The sequence below is a fragment of the Trachurus japonicus genome, chromosome 7 (assembly GCF_045865225.1).
Source record: "Trachurus japonicus isolate A0001 chromosome 7, Traja_1.0".
NCBI lineage: Eukaryota > Metazoa > Chordata > Actinopteri > Carangiformes > Carangidae > Trachurus > Trachurus japonicus.
Window position 1 is genome coordinate 4,226,638 of NC_140913.1, and position 12,560 is coordinate 4,239,197.

Here is a 12,560-nt window from a genome sequence, read left to right on the forward strand (position 1 = left end):
TGGGTAGTTTTCAGAGGGCATGAATGCATGTTTGAATTTAGCTCATAGTGGCCCTCATTTATCAAACTTGCGCAGGATCTGGTGTAGATTCTGGTGTAAATATCAGTGTAAGCCAAGTGTCACGTGTGATTTACTAAAAGTGTGTACGCTGCTGATTTCGGCGTAGAACCGGCGTGGTGGTGATAAATCCGGCGGCTGAAACGAGCGTCATTTAAATGTCCCGCCCCGATATATTCCTGCTTTAGAGGCGTCGCCCTGCCCCTTTTACGACATGGAGACACGGAAGACGGCCAAGAAGAGGGACTTTACTGGCGTTACCGCGTTGAACAGGGAGAGGGCGGCAACATTAAATATCTGGAGATTGATAGATTGATAGGTTTTGTGATTGATAAGCGTCATCCCGGTGGATGGAGGCTGCAGACGCACGTGTCACCGACCACGTCAGGAAAACCAGCGATCTCATGAAATGCTCCTGCAGTTTACTAAACACAAGTGATTGAGGAGAAATCACAGGCATATTACTGCTGCGAACGCTACTTTATGACCATCAGCACCACTGGCATGGTTCAGCTGATGGAGGGATGTGAAACACCGGCCCGATGTCCCGCTGACAGGTCCCGGTGGCGGGGAAGAAAAAAAACACTCCGCCGCGGAGATCAGCTGGACCTGGACAGGTAGCGGAGCTCTCCCCCCTCCCCCGCCGGCTCCGGTGTCCGGCAGAGAGAGAGACTGAGGAGCCGTCCGGTCATGCTCTGGTGCAGGAGATGTTGGAAGTTTGTGTGTGTGATCTAACAATAACAGGTCTGTCTGTCATTGACTGTTTCTGTTTACACAGCTGATTAACGAGCATCTGTCACGTCGTGGTTTTTAATTCATCTCAGTTGCTCAAAATAAAAGTCGAGTTAAATTTTCAACACGGACTTGGTTGTAGCGTTTCTTTTTTTTTTTTGGCTACTTTTTATCTTTTTATCAATATAAACAACAACAACATGTGATCCACATCGCTGCGTTATTAGACTATGGTTCAATAATCATTTTGACACAGCGGCACTCGTTCCTGCATGTTCTACGCTGGTTCCAAATGTGCGTACACCTGGTCAGAGCTGGCGTGAGATTTGTGCGTACCGTACGCTCACGCTCAGATTAATAAATGCCGATCCTTGCGGTGAATTTGGTGTACACCCATTTTTTTGGTGTACGCAAGTTTCATAAATGAGGGCCAGTATCTCTAACTATTTTGACCTGATGAACACAACACATCATTTTTTTTTTTTTTTGCTCAGTTCTTTCATAACTATTGTCAGTGTTCAAATACAATTTGTAGCTATGTGTATAATCTATACACTCTGTGTGTGTGTGTGTGTGTGTGTGTGTGTGTGTGTGTGTGTGTGTGTGTGTGTGTGTGTGTGTGTGTGTGTGTGTGTGTGAGAATGTGGTGCAGTACCTTTCTCAGGTTTCACAGGTCATCATCCTCAGTCTTTGTTTGCTTCAGTTGATGATGTTCTTGTGAGAAAATACCCAATGTCCATGTCCCCAGTTTTCTGTGTCGGCCACGTCCTCTTCTTCTGCGTTCATGACTGGGTTGTCCAGGTTCCCAGACTGTGTTGATGTCAGTAGAAGTCCTTACACAGAAAACCAAATTCTGTATCTTCTGGTCCAGATACTTCAATCGTGGGCATTTTGAAGGCTGTATCTTGATTGGGATGACACAGTCTGTGTGCAATTGTAGAAGAGGGGTCTGGAGAGTTTTATAGTTGAACAGATGCATTAGGATGAGCTGCTCCTGAACCTTTTTTTTTTTTTTTTGTCATGTTGGAGGAGTCGGTTTCTCTTCTCTTGTTGGGTATTGTAGAGTTCTATGGTGGGCTGAGGGATGAATCGGTGGGTTGTCTTCAAGGTCAGGATCCAGCTTCAAAGCTGCCAACTGTGGAAACAAAGAAAAGGAACTCTACGAGCTTGGTGCTCTAGTGTCAGTGTGAGTTACATTTTTCTTTCTTTTTCAAAATTTTCTCTTTTTTTTTTTTTTTAAAGAAGTAATTCTTGTGTTGCCTTGTTGTGTAGACTTTTTCCTCATTTCACTTTTTTATTACCGTTAATATTTTCTTCAATAGCAGTATTCTTCTAAAAACCAAGGGACCCCCCTACTGGGAATCCAAACTTAGCTGTACAAACATTTCAAATATTTAAAATTTTAGTTCCCACATTTTCCCTTTTCATAACATCCACAATCGGTCCCTCCGGAGGTTCCCCTCAACGGAATACTCCCCATTCCAAATGGAGATCGTGCACGACAATTCAATACAGACGTCTCTGTAAGGACCGCTTCGTTTATGGCACCAACGATAAAAAGCCGGTCACTTTGTTTATGCTACAAGCGATAAAAGCAAATCATTTTGTTTTAGGGTGACAAAGTGATTAAAAAAACAACCAGTCGTTTCGATTATACTACAAACGATAAAAGTAAATCATTTTGTTTTAAGGTGACAAAGTGATTAAAAACAACCAGTCGTTTAGTTTATACTACAAACAATAAAAGTAAATCACTTTCTTTAAGGCTACAAAGTGATTGAAAAGTACCTGATCGGTTTGTTTATGCCACAAGCGACAAAAGGCAAATCACTTAGTTTTACGGTTACAAGTAATTCAAAAAACGATCAATTTGTTTATACTACAAATGATAAAAGCAAATTATTTTGTTTAGGCTACAAACAATTAAAAAGCCGATCGCTTTGTCCCTGCCACAAAGCGATCAAAAGGCAGATCTCTTAGTTTGTGCTACAAGTGATCAAAAAGCCGACCGATTGTGGATAACATGAGAAATCAAAATGTTATGTCTAATTAAACCCAAATTTTTGAGAAAAATAATTTAAATGTCAATATTTCAGTGCTCACCAGATGAATTTCCCTGACTTAGTTCGCAGAATTCCAGCGGCAACGATCCAGGACGACAGTAGCAGCCCTCCCCTCTTTTTGAGGTTTGGAGGCTGGAAAACTTTTCTCTTTCCAGGCTGGCCTGTCGCTGCCAGCCGTCCATCCCAGACGATTGCACGAGGAATCCCGGACGAGCCCCCAAATTGTCGTGGAAATTTTCTGTTGCTGTTGCTGTTGCTGGTGAAAAATGAAATAGAGACTTGGCCGGCCATCATGATTTTATTTCCTTGCAAGGAAAGGTCCATTCGACCCGAGTGGGTGATGTTAATGAAAAAGACAAAGACAAATGGGGCGACCGAAACACTTATACCTGAGGAAACACCTCCTCAGGTATGCCACACCCCTTTGTCTGCTGCAGGGGCCGGTCCAATACTCAGACAGTGTGTTTTCAATGCTCTTTGTCTGTTGGAGGTATTGGCACCGACCCCCGAGGGTGTATTTTCACACCTGGGGCATCCTGCAGGGTTACATGTTAAGAGGTCTAGACATTAGAATACACAAATGGGTAACAAACAAAGGAGTTCTGATACCTTGGGAGGAAAGCAGGGGGTAGGGACGTCACAAGTGATTAAAACAAAGGAATATTCAAATTTACCATTACAGGTAATGCATCTATTTGTATCGTTTTGTCAGTGGTCCGACCCGACGGGGACAGCTCTCCATTCCGAAACACCCCCACTTCGAAACACCGCTGTTACGACCCCCCCCCCCCCCCCCCCCCCGCTCTGCTAGAGCGCGGCCGAAAACTCGGCTTGAGCTCACAGGGGCGCGAGGCTGCTGCAGCCGCCGCTCGTGCTGACAGCTGACTGAGGGAGATGCTTTGGTTGGATTTAGGCAATGAAGAAAGGAGTTGGTTAAAGCAGAAGTAAGTGATATATTTGTGTTAATCTAAGTCTTAAATAGTTCTATCTTCCGACAGCAATCACTTCTATAGAGTGTTTGGTCTGAAACACGGGTCTGTCAGTCCCTCTGCTCTGCTCTGAGCCGAGGAGAAAACTTTTCTCGTATCCTACAGTTTTTATCCAATGAGGAGAGAGAACGGCATGCAGGGCTGTGTGTGCAGCCAAGGGACGCCGTGAATGTGGTGATGTAGGGACGAGGACTGTTATGGTGCGTTCAAGGAAACTCGTATTTTTCCGACCGTGAAGTCATACCAGTTCGATCTGGTACGAGTTCACCGGTCGGAAGTTACGAGTGGCCGTTATAGTGACTTTCACCGGTAAAACAGGTCGGAAAAACACAAGTGGGTTGCCTGGAACGCTTCAAAGTCGTAAGTTGTGACTTGAAGCTGTAATTTACGATTTCAAAAGCCTGCCTGGAACGCAGCATTAGCCAAAACCACCGGACCACTTACTTCTGCTTGGGCGCATGACGTCTGTCCGACTACCTATTTCTCCGACCACCCATTTCTCCGACTCCGACCATACATTTCTTTATTTTTGCGTCCATCAGTCCGACCTCCCACTTCTCCGACTTAAGTAGCCCTAACCCTTAACCTTACCCTAAACCTAACCTCAACACTGTAGAATGGGTAGTCGGAGAAATGAGCCGTCGGACTTGTGGGCAGTCGGACTGACGTATGCTCCCCCTTCTGCTTTAAGTTTAGTAAAAAGACCAGGTAGAGGCTAGACAGGCTAGAAGCATAATGAACATTATATGTCATTAATAGGGCTGTCAGTTTAACGCGTTAATTAGATTAATTAATTACGCTGCAAATTAGCAAAACAAGCAAAAACTTCATATTAATGAGTCATTCCCAGGTAAAAAAGTAATATACTTTAATGTACTAAAAATGTACTTAATTTTCTGAAAGTACATTTCTAGCACATTTTGACTTTATGTGTTAAAATAAAGTAAACCAAAAATATATTATAAATGTATTAATTAAAAATATATTATTCCCCAGTAGTACTTCAGTTTACTTAGATAAAGTACACTATTTAGTACTAATACTTGAATTCATATTAAGTATATTCATATAAAATATACTAACACTGAAATATATATAAATGTTTGATTAGTATATTTATTTATTATGTACTTTGAATGTGTCAAATATAAGTTTAATGTCAGTGTATTTGCAGCTACTTTTAGCAAGTGCACTTTTAGCACCCTTTCAATAAGTTCACTTTTATAACACTTTTTTCATATCATTGTTAGCACAGCAGTGTTAAAGTGCACTTAAAATAAGTATATTTATAATTGAATACTACTTCAGTGGTAAATTAGTGTATTCTTCATAAGTACACTATAAACCAGAACAAATTCATCAGTATGTAGCCATTTCTTTTAGTGTGCTAAAATCAGTTTAAAATAATGTACAATAACAGTTAATTTCTGCAGCTGACCTTTTCTCTTCAACCTTTTAAAATAATGTATTTTACCAGCAAAATGCAACAATGTTGTTATGTAACAATACCTTTTCTAATTGGAAAAAAAAAAAAAAACTTTTCTATTTCAGTTTTAAAATGTTAGCAATTAGTGTTATAAAGTATTTGGATTACTTCAACACCACCGTTGTTTTTATGCAATATTTAAAAATCCATCCATTCTCCAAATGTAATGGTGAATTTTGAATAAACATGAACATCAACAACAGAGCACCTTTCAATTGACCATGTGCTTTTATATAATACAGTAGTCACCAGTATTTCTAATAAAAAAACAGTACAACCTTGTGTATTTCTTATCATCACATGGAAAGTACTTATTCCAAAGCTTGGATTGTTTCACTTACATTTGACAGCAATCAGAAAACACATTACACTTATGAACATATTAAGATGTGTAGATAACAGGAAATTTGCTTTGCTGCTTGACAGAAAAATGAATCTTTTGAAAGTCTTTGATTTTGCATGAAAACAGTCTGTTAAAGTTCAACATTTTGAGGCCAGGTACAGTGCCTTGCAAAAGTATTCACCCCTACGATTTTGTTTGTATTTTGTTATACCACAACTGTTATACTATAACTGTTTAACAGCACAGTCTTTGTGTGTGCTTGCCCATGTATGCCTTATCATTTTTACAGATTTAATACTCTGAAGTTGCCATTTTTGGACATTGTCCACTAGACACACCAAGAATACACACTGATATGTAATCCCTATTTCTTACAATTTGGCAGTGGTTTCAGCAATTTTTCTCAAACTTCCCCACTAACTATTTAATCTCTCTCTACATTATTCGGTAGAGGAATAACATATTGTTTGTCTCTTGATCGGATCAAAACACATTTCCTGTGGAACAGGTCAGTGGGCACCGCATAAACATTCCTAGATTCTGACACCTCAGACATAAAAGTGGAAGCAATGTTCAGTTGACTATCCTTGCAGAGCTGTCCATCAGTCTTCACAAGCTCCTTTACCAATATACAGTGCAATGACAAATCACCTGCTCTGAATACTGACATGCAAAGAATTCTACATAATCTTCCATTCTGTAACTCCACTGTTGAGTTGATCCTTTTTTTTAGACTTCTGTTACTGCTGGAATGATACAGTACGCCTTTTACAATGAAACGGTGATAACAAACACAGTGTTCGACTGTAACACTTAGCAAGTCTTTGATAGCAAGTTTTTCTAATGATGACAGTTTGTGATGACAGGGATTACCAAAAACCCTGACATTTTCATTCAGGCTAGATGAATTAGAACTTGATACATTGCTGTTTAGGAGATGTGAAAAAATGCATTTCACCCCTTCATTAGCATCTACCATGTACTTTTCGGCTTTTTGTGTTAGACTCCTCCAGCAAAGAAATCTTTTAACTATTTGTTCTGGAACATGTGTTGTCCCATGGAAGTACTGTAACAAAGTGCCATTAAATGATTCAAAAGAAAAGGTTGATGTGGCCCACAAAGGGCCCCAGTTCCTAACACTTGCCGCAAGGTGTGTCAGAAGATGGACATTAAATGTCATATTTGCTGCACCATATAACTTCTCAAACTGCAGTGAGAACTTCTTGAGAGCTCTTTCAGCTACTTCAATATCACAGCGTTTCACCTTTTCTCCCAAAAGAATGTGCATTGCGAACACAAACAGAAAAAGGTGGTTCCAGAACTTCTTTAGTAAGACCCCATTCAGTAAAGGCAGGGCATAGAATAACAGGAATGACCTCCACTCTGATGCTTTCCAATATTTTCTGTCTGCCACAGATCGTGGTACTCTTGTTATCTCAACAGGGGTTGAATTGCAATGAGCTCTTTGTCAATGCGGTCTGATTTTGCTCCTAAGTACCACTCTTTGTCATGATTTTTTGAGTCAAACCACAGTTTTGCTAATTGTCTTGTCACACCAAGGCAGACACAATGCTGATACTCTGGAACAAATCCATTTATCATTTGAAACTTTGTGAGTTTCATTAATGGTGAAGGTCCCTTCACTCCCATTACAGGACGGTCTGGTGTTGCAGCCATTGCGTGATCAAAATGCTTAGCTTCAGTTCTAAGATGTGGTTTTGGGCCTTTGTTTGTGTAAGGACCACCACCAACATGGTAACAAAAATCACATCCATAAAAGCCATTAAACTGTTTGGTGTTTCTTAGAAGTGGGCGAGCAACTGAATCTGAACTGCATATCAGAGCATACACTTTGGAGACATGTTGTACATTTTCTGAGTCTTTCCATTTAATGCCATTTTGTTCTAAAAATTTGCAGTTCATCAACAAATGGCTTCACGAATGTTAAGATGTTTGGCTTCTTCTCGCCAAACCAGAGACAAGGAAGACAGATATTTGCCTTGCGTTCTTTAGGTTCGAGTTCTATAACCTGACACTGAATGGGCCAGATTTGATACTTTGAACTCCTGAAAACTGGAATTCCATCACAGTTCCAAATTAAAGTTATGTCATCCTCACCTAATTCACCTGATTCTTTGAGTTTCTGGTACTCTTCTCCACACTGTATATCTGAAATGACATCTGCACATTGCCAGTCTTTTTTTAAACTTTGGTTTCGTTCAAGCAATGTTTTGATTTGTGAAGCCAAACTAAGCACTAGAAAGAAACACCCACTTTTGACACAGCTCTCTGAATCAGTTACTGCATTGCAAGCACCACACTGTAGTTCACTGGTATTATTTACCCCTAAGTAGTTTTCGCATGCTGGACAGTAAAAATGGGGGACATAATTTCCATATTGTCCGTAAGCTTTATGAAAAAGGTATGTGGTTACTGGTACCATTCCAGGGAAATGTTCATTGACAATCTTCAGTAGATGTTCCAGTGCCACACCTGTCACATTGTGCCTTAGTACATAAGACATCAGTAAGATTAAACTTTGCCCCTTTGTCAGTGGAGCTCCAGGATACGCTGGATCATCTCCATCCAACAAAAATGTCTCTGCCTGTGAAGACATAAAGAAAGACAAAATAGAAAACTGTTACATTCATCTGCATTAAAAGAGATTGCTTGCCGATTTACAGAGAAAACATACTGTACAATAATACATGTTAATAACCTGTTGGTTTGGTGTCTCTTGCTGATCAGGTGGAGTAGCAGGCACATTGCATCCTGGTTGCTTCTCTAACATGTCCTGGCAAAATATAAATGGAAGCATAAATATTTTCATTTTCATTTCTTTTATAGTTTTGACATATAAAACAATACTAGTGTTCCAAAAGATAAGTGGTAACTACGACAAGTCATCTGGTAGTTTTTACATTTAGAGAATTTACCATGTTGCCTTCTGGACTTGTTAGCAGAGAGTTATGCAAATGGCATACATACTAGCTTCATATAAAACTGATGTGATTTCAGGGGAAAGGATGAATGTAGTGCCTATATTCAGTAAATATACAAAATGTGTAACTCCTTGCCCAAACCTAGAAAACAAATGAACTCTATTAACAAATCAGAAACAAGAATACTGAAAAGCACTAATCCTTGGGTGGATGCAAGACAGGGCATCTGTTTCTATCAAGACAGTGAGTTCAAACATTAAGCCAAAACTGCATAATAATGCTTAATAAAAAACAAAATTGTTGTATTGGCGGAATAAAACATCAGATTTAAGTCACATTAAGCAGGTTAAGCCACATATGCATTATATGTGCAGTGAAGATCGAACAGATGGATAATATCCAGGAAAATGGTGACTACAGCTACAAAGCTACAGCTTCACATACTGAAGAACTGTATTAATTAAGGGAACGTATATGTCACAGCCATCAAGTGCCAATGTAGGCTATAAGTCAGCCACTTGTTAGAAACTTTGTTAGCCTCATGTGGAACTACTAATTTGCTTGAATTACAATGTAAATTAAACATGAATGAATAATGCAATCATACTTTGAAATAGTTATATGTAGTTCTAATTCTGTGACCAAATGAGACCTTGCTGGTGTTCACTTTCAATACATGTTTATTATCGGTAGCCTATATTATTATTACGTCAGTTTAAAAAAATAAAAACTACTCTATTCACATTTTCTGTATCGATTAAAGGGGTTGTTTTTAGCATAAAAATGAAACTAGTAACTTGTAACTATAGTACCTGTGCTTCTGGTCCGATTTGCATATCTTGTTGATCCCCGCAGTGTGAGTAGGTGGAGGGTGGCAATTCTAGCACTGGGTGGGTCTTTCTGGAGACTCCCTCTCCGGCAGGCTGCATATAATGAAGATATAATACATGGAAATTCTCAAGTGAAGAATTAATGACAATAATACATGTTTGTGTCTCATTTTAAGGAAATACACTGTAGGGGCTAGGACAATCAATATTTTCATCACGTTTAATTTAATTGAAATGACAATTATACAGAAACTATATAGTATAACACAGCAATTAATATCAACAATTTCAATTGCTAGTATTTTAATACCTCTGATGAATCTCTGTTTGGTCTGTCCTGAAGCAGGTGCTCTCTTATTGGACTGACAAGATGCTTTCCTCTCAAACATTCTAAAGATGACTGACCGCTTGGTCCTTCTGCAACAAGGCCCTCATCAGGAACATTCTGATCATGAGACAGCACATAGATTTATTTAACTATCATACTGTAAACATTTAGGGTATGATAAACATTACAAATAAAATTATGGATGAATGAAAGCTTTAGAGGAAAGTAATATGTATTTTGTTCAGAATGGAAGCATAAAACATAGTAATGATCACTGTTTTTACCTGTTTGTTAGTTGTGGGATTGTCTCCTGGATATTCCTCCAGAGAATATGTTCGTTCACCGTTATTTGAAAGTGGAATCTGGGGAGTGCAGTTGCAATGTCAACTTGCATACATACACTATCTGCAATTCGTATTGTTGCGAACGAAAAAAAATGGTCTACCTCTTTCAAGACCTCTCTATTGTTAGTTGTACAGGATGCACTGAGGTATTTCTTGTAATTTCCTCTGCAGTTTAAAGTATTCTGCAATGAGCAAGACAGTCCTTGCGTTTAAAATTAAGAATTTTTAATCTTATTCTATAATCACTGCTGTTGTTGATAATAAAATAAATGTGAAAGCTCAAATACCTCTTTCTCATTTGCTAGCCGTCTGTATTTGGTTGCCTTTGAAGGTTGGCTCGACTCATTCAGCAGATATTCTTTGTAATGTCTTTTGGGTGCCATGTCTGCGGGCGGTTTTACAGTTTTTCTCTAAAAGCCCGGTAAAATACATCCACGGGTAAAGTAAAGTGCAGAGGGCGGGCGCAGTGTCCTGGATAAAACGTCATCGTAACCTGATACGTGCGCGTGTGTGCATGGACATTACTACGGTGGCCGAGAGGGAGCATACATTACGGTGTACACCGTTAATATAATACATCCATGGTGTACACAGACTTTTTAAAATTTTAATTACTCTTTTTTTTTTTTTTTTTTGCAAGAACGTAGAGTCTGCGTCTGACAGACAATTTTCAATACCAAAATTGAAAATTTACATATGGTGGACATTTTTCAAATTGACCCTGAAGTACTCGCGGCTGTGCTGCCGCTGATTGGTTACCCCCGAATGCAACCTGCTTTTAATGTAGATCAGAGCGATAGTAGATGCTGAGGGAGGCGTTGTCGCAGTTCAGTTACAATGGCGCAGTTCAAGTTCGGGATGTTTTATTTTAGGGACAACACAATTCACGTCGAAAGTACTGACATTGTGACACCTCAGCACAGACAGCAGCTCGTTCAGGTATTAAAACGGCCGGACCTCTCCAGTGAAGACAGATGGATACAAGTGTGCTGGGGCACCAGGAAAGCACCTAAAAACACGGTGGCCGCAAAACTGCTCTTACTCGGAGGTTTGTATTGCTCGTGCATGCTGTGAGATATCTTTTGAATAAATATTCTTTCTACTAATGACTAAGTTAAACAAGATAATAGGCAAACTTATCATTCACAAGCTGCATTAGCTAATAACTAGCTAGCTAGCTGTTAGCGGCAGACGGCAGCTGTTCAATGTGTGAACATTTGTGAGTGTGCTGTGTGGAGAATGTTTAGCAAAAATTGCCCACTGTAAAGAAAATAACAAGAAAAAAATTGTTTGTACAAATTTGTTATGCTAGCACTTGCCGCCAGCCACTACTGTTAGTGATGATTGATAAAGAATTTGCCAGTGGCTCATGCCAATGATTGTTAATGTTAACCTTGTATGTAATTTAATTTGTATGTAGCTAACTATGTTTACAAAAAGACTTAAAGTGACTTGTGTAAAATATTAGATTTACTGTGGTGCATTTCACGAGACATACAAAATATCTAAAATATTGAGCAAAAGAGGGAAAAAACATGGTTTTGACAGTTTGTCTGATGTTTGTGGTTACAGACAACTACAAGGAGTTGATGGGAAAAAAAGAAGCCTTCCTCAAGGATGAGGACATCTGGCACATGGCAGTTGCAAGGAGAAGGACCACACCTTGTACTACAACACATGATGGAAGCAAACCAAAGGTTATTTTTGTTGCTTGTGTTTCTTATCTATAGAAAACACACTTTAATTAATAGTTATATTGTGTTGCAACTAGGGATGCCACAATACCACTAATTTTATAGATAGTTCTGATGGCATTCATATTTGTCTATAACAAAGTCGATAACAGTGTTGCCAACTATTTTCAGTGGGAAGTAGCTAAAGCCTGCAGGAAAAGTCCTGGATGTCGCTAGATAACGTCACATGCTAATTTGCATATATATGATGGCATGACTTTACTACAAAATAAAATAAAAAATATTTAAAAAATAAAGTTAAACTAAACTGACTGACCAGCGTTTATTTCAAGAGGCTCCTCAATGTGCATCCAAATCTACCTCTAAAACTGTTTATACAGGCTGTTGCATCGACTGTAACTGAAGTATCATGAACAGAGAGATGATCATGCACTGGAATAAATTCACTATTGTTAACTCTGTCTATTTTGACAAAACAAAATCAAACTCAAATAGTAAAGTTAAATCATTTAGAATAAAAACGATGGGGATCAGTGATTGGTCTTTAGGCATGCACATTCACAGTTCATCCACGTCTGTGTGGCTGCTGATTGGTCCACTGAACGTGTTGCTGCTGCTCTGTCCCACCCACTGAACAGTCCACCCAGAGAGCTACATTAACACTCATTCACTGAGAAATACTGGCGACTCCCTTCAAGAAAAGTAGTTACCGTAAGATCTGTCCAAAAAGTCGCTAGATATGACACAAGTCA

The 12,560-nt window shown here is 39.3% G+C and overlaps 1 long non-coding RNA gene across 1 annotated transcript; it reads right to left on the bottom strand.

Moving 5' to 3' along the window:
• Positions 1-7,587: 7,587 nt before the first annotated feature.
• LOC146984031 (uncharacterized) lies at positions 7,588-10,311 on the bottom strand. Its single transcript, XR_015036132.1, has 6 exons — positions 10,216-10,311; positions 10,055-10,132; positions 9,753-9,887; positions 9,425-9,535; positions 8,390-8,464; positions 7,588-8,275 (listed from the first exon to the last, which is right to left on the bottom strand). It is a non-coding gene; the product is annotated as an uncharacterized LOC146984031 (long non-coding RNA).
• Positions 10,312-12,560: the final 2,249 nt, after the last annotated feature.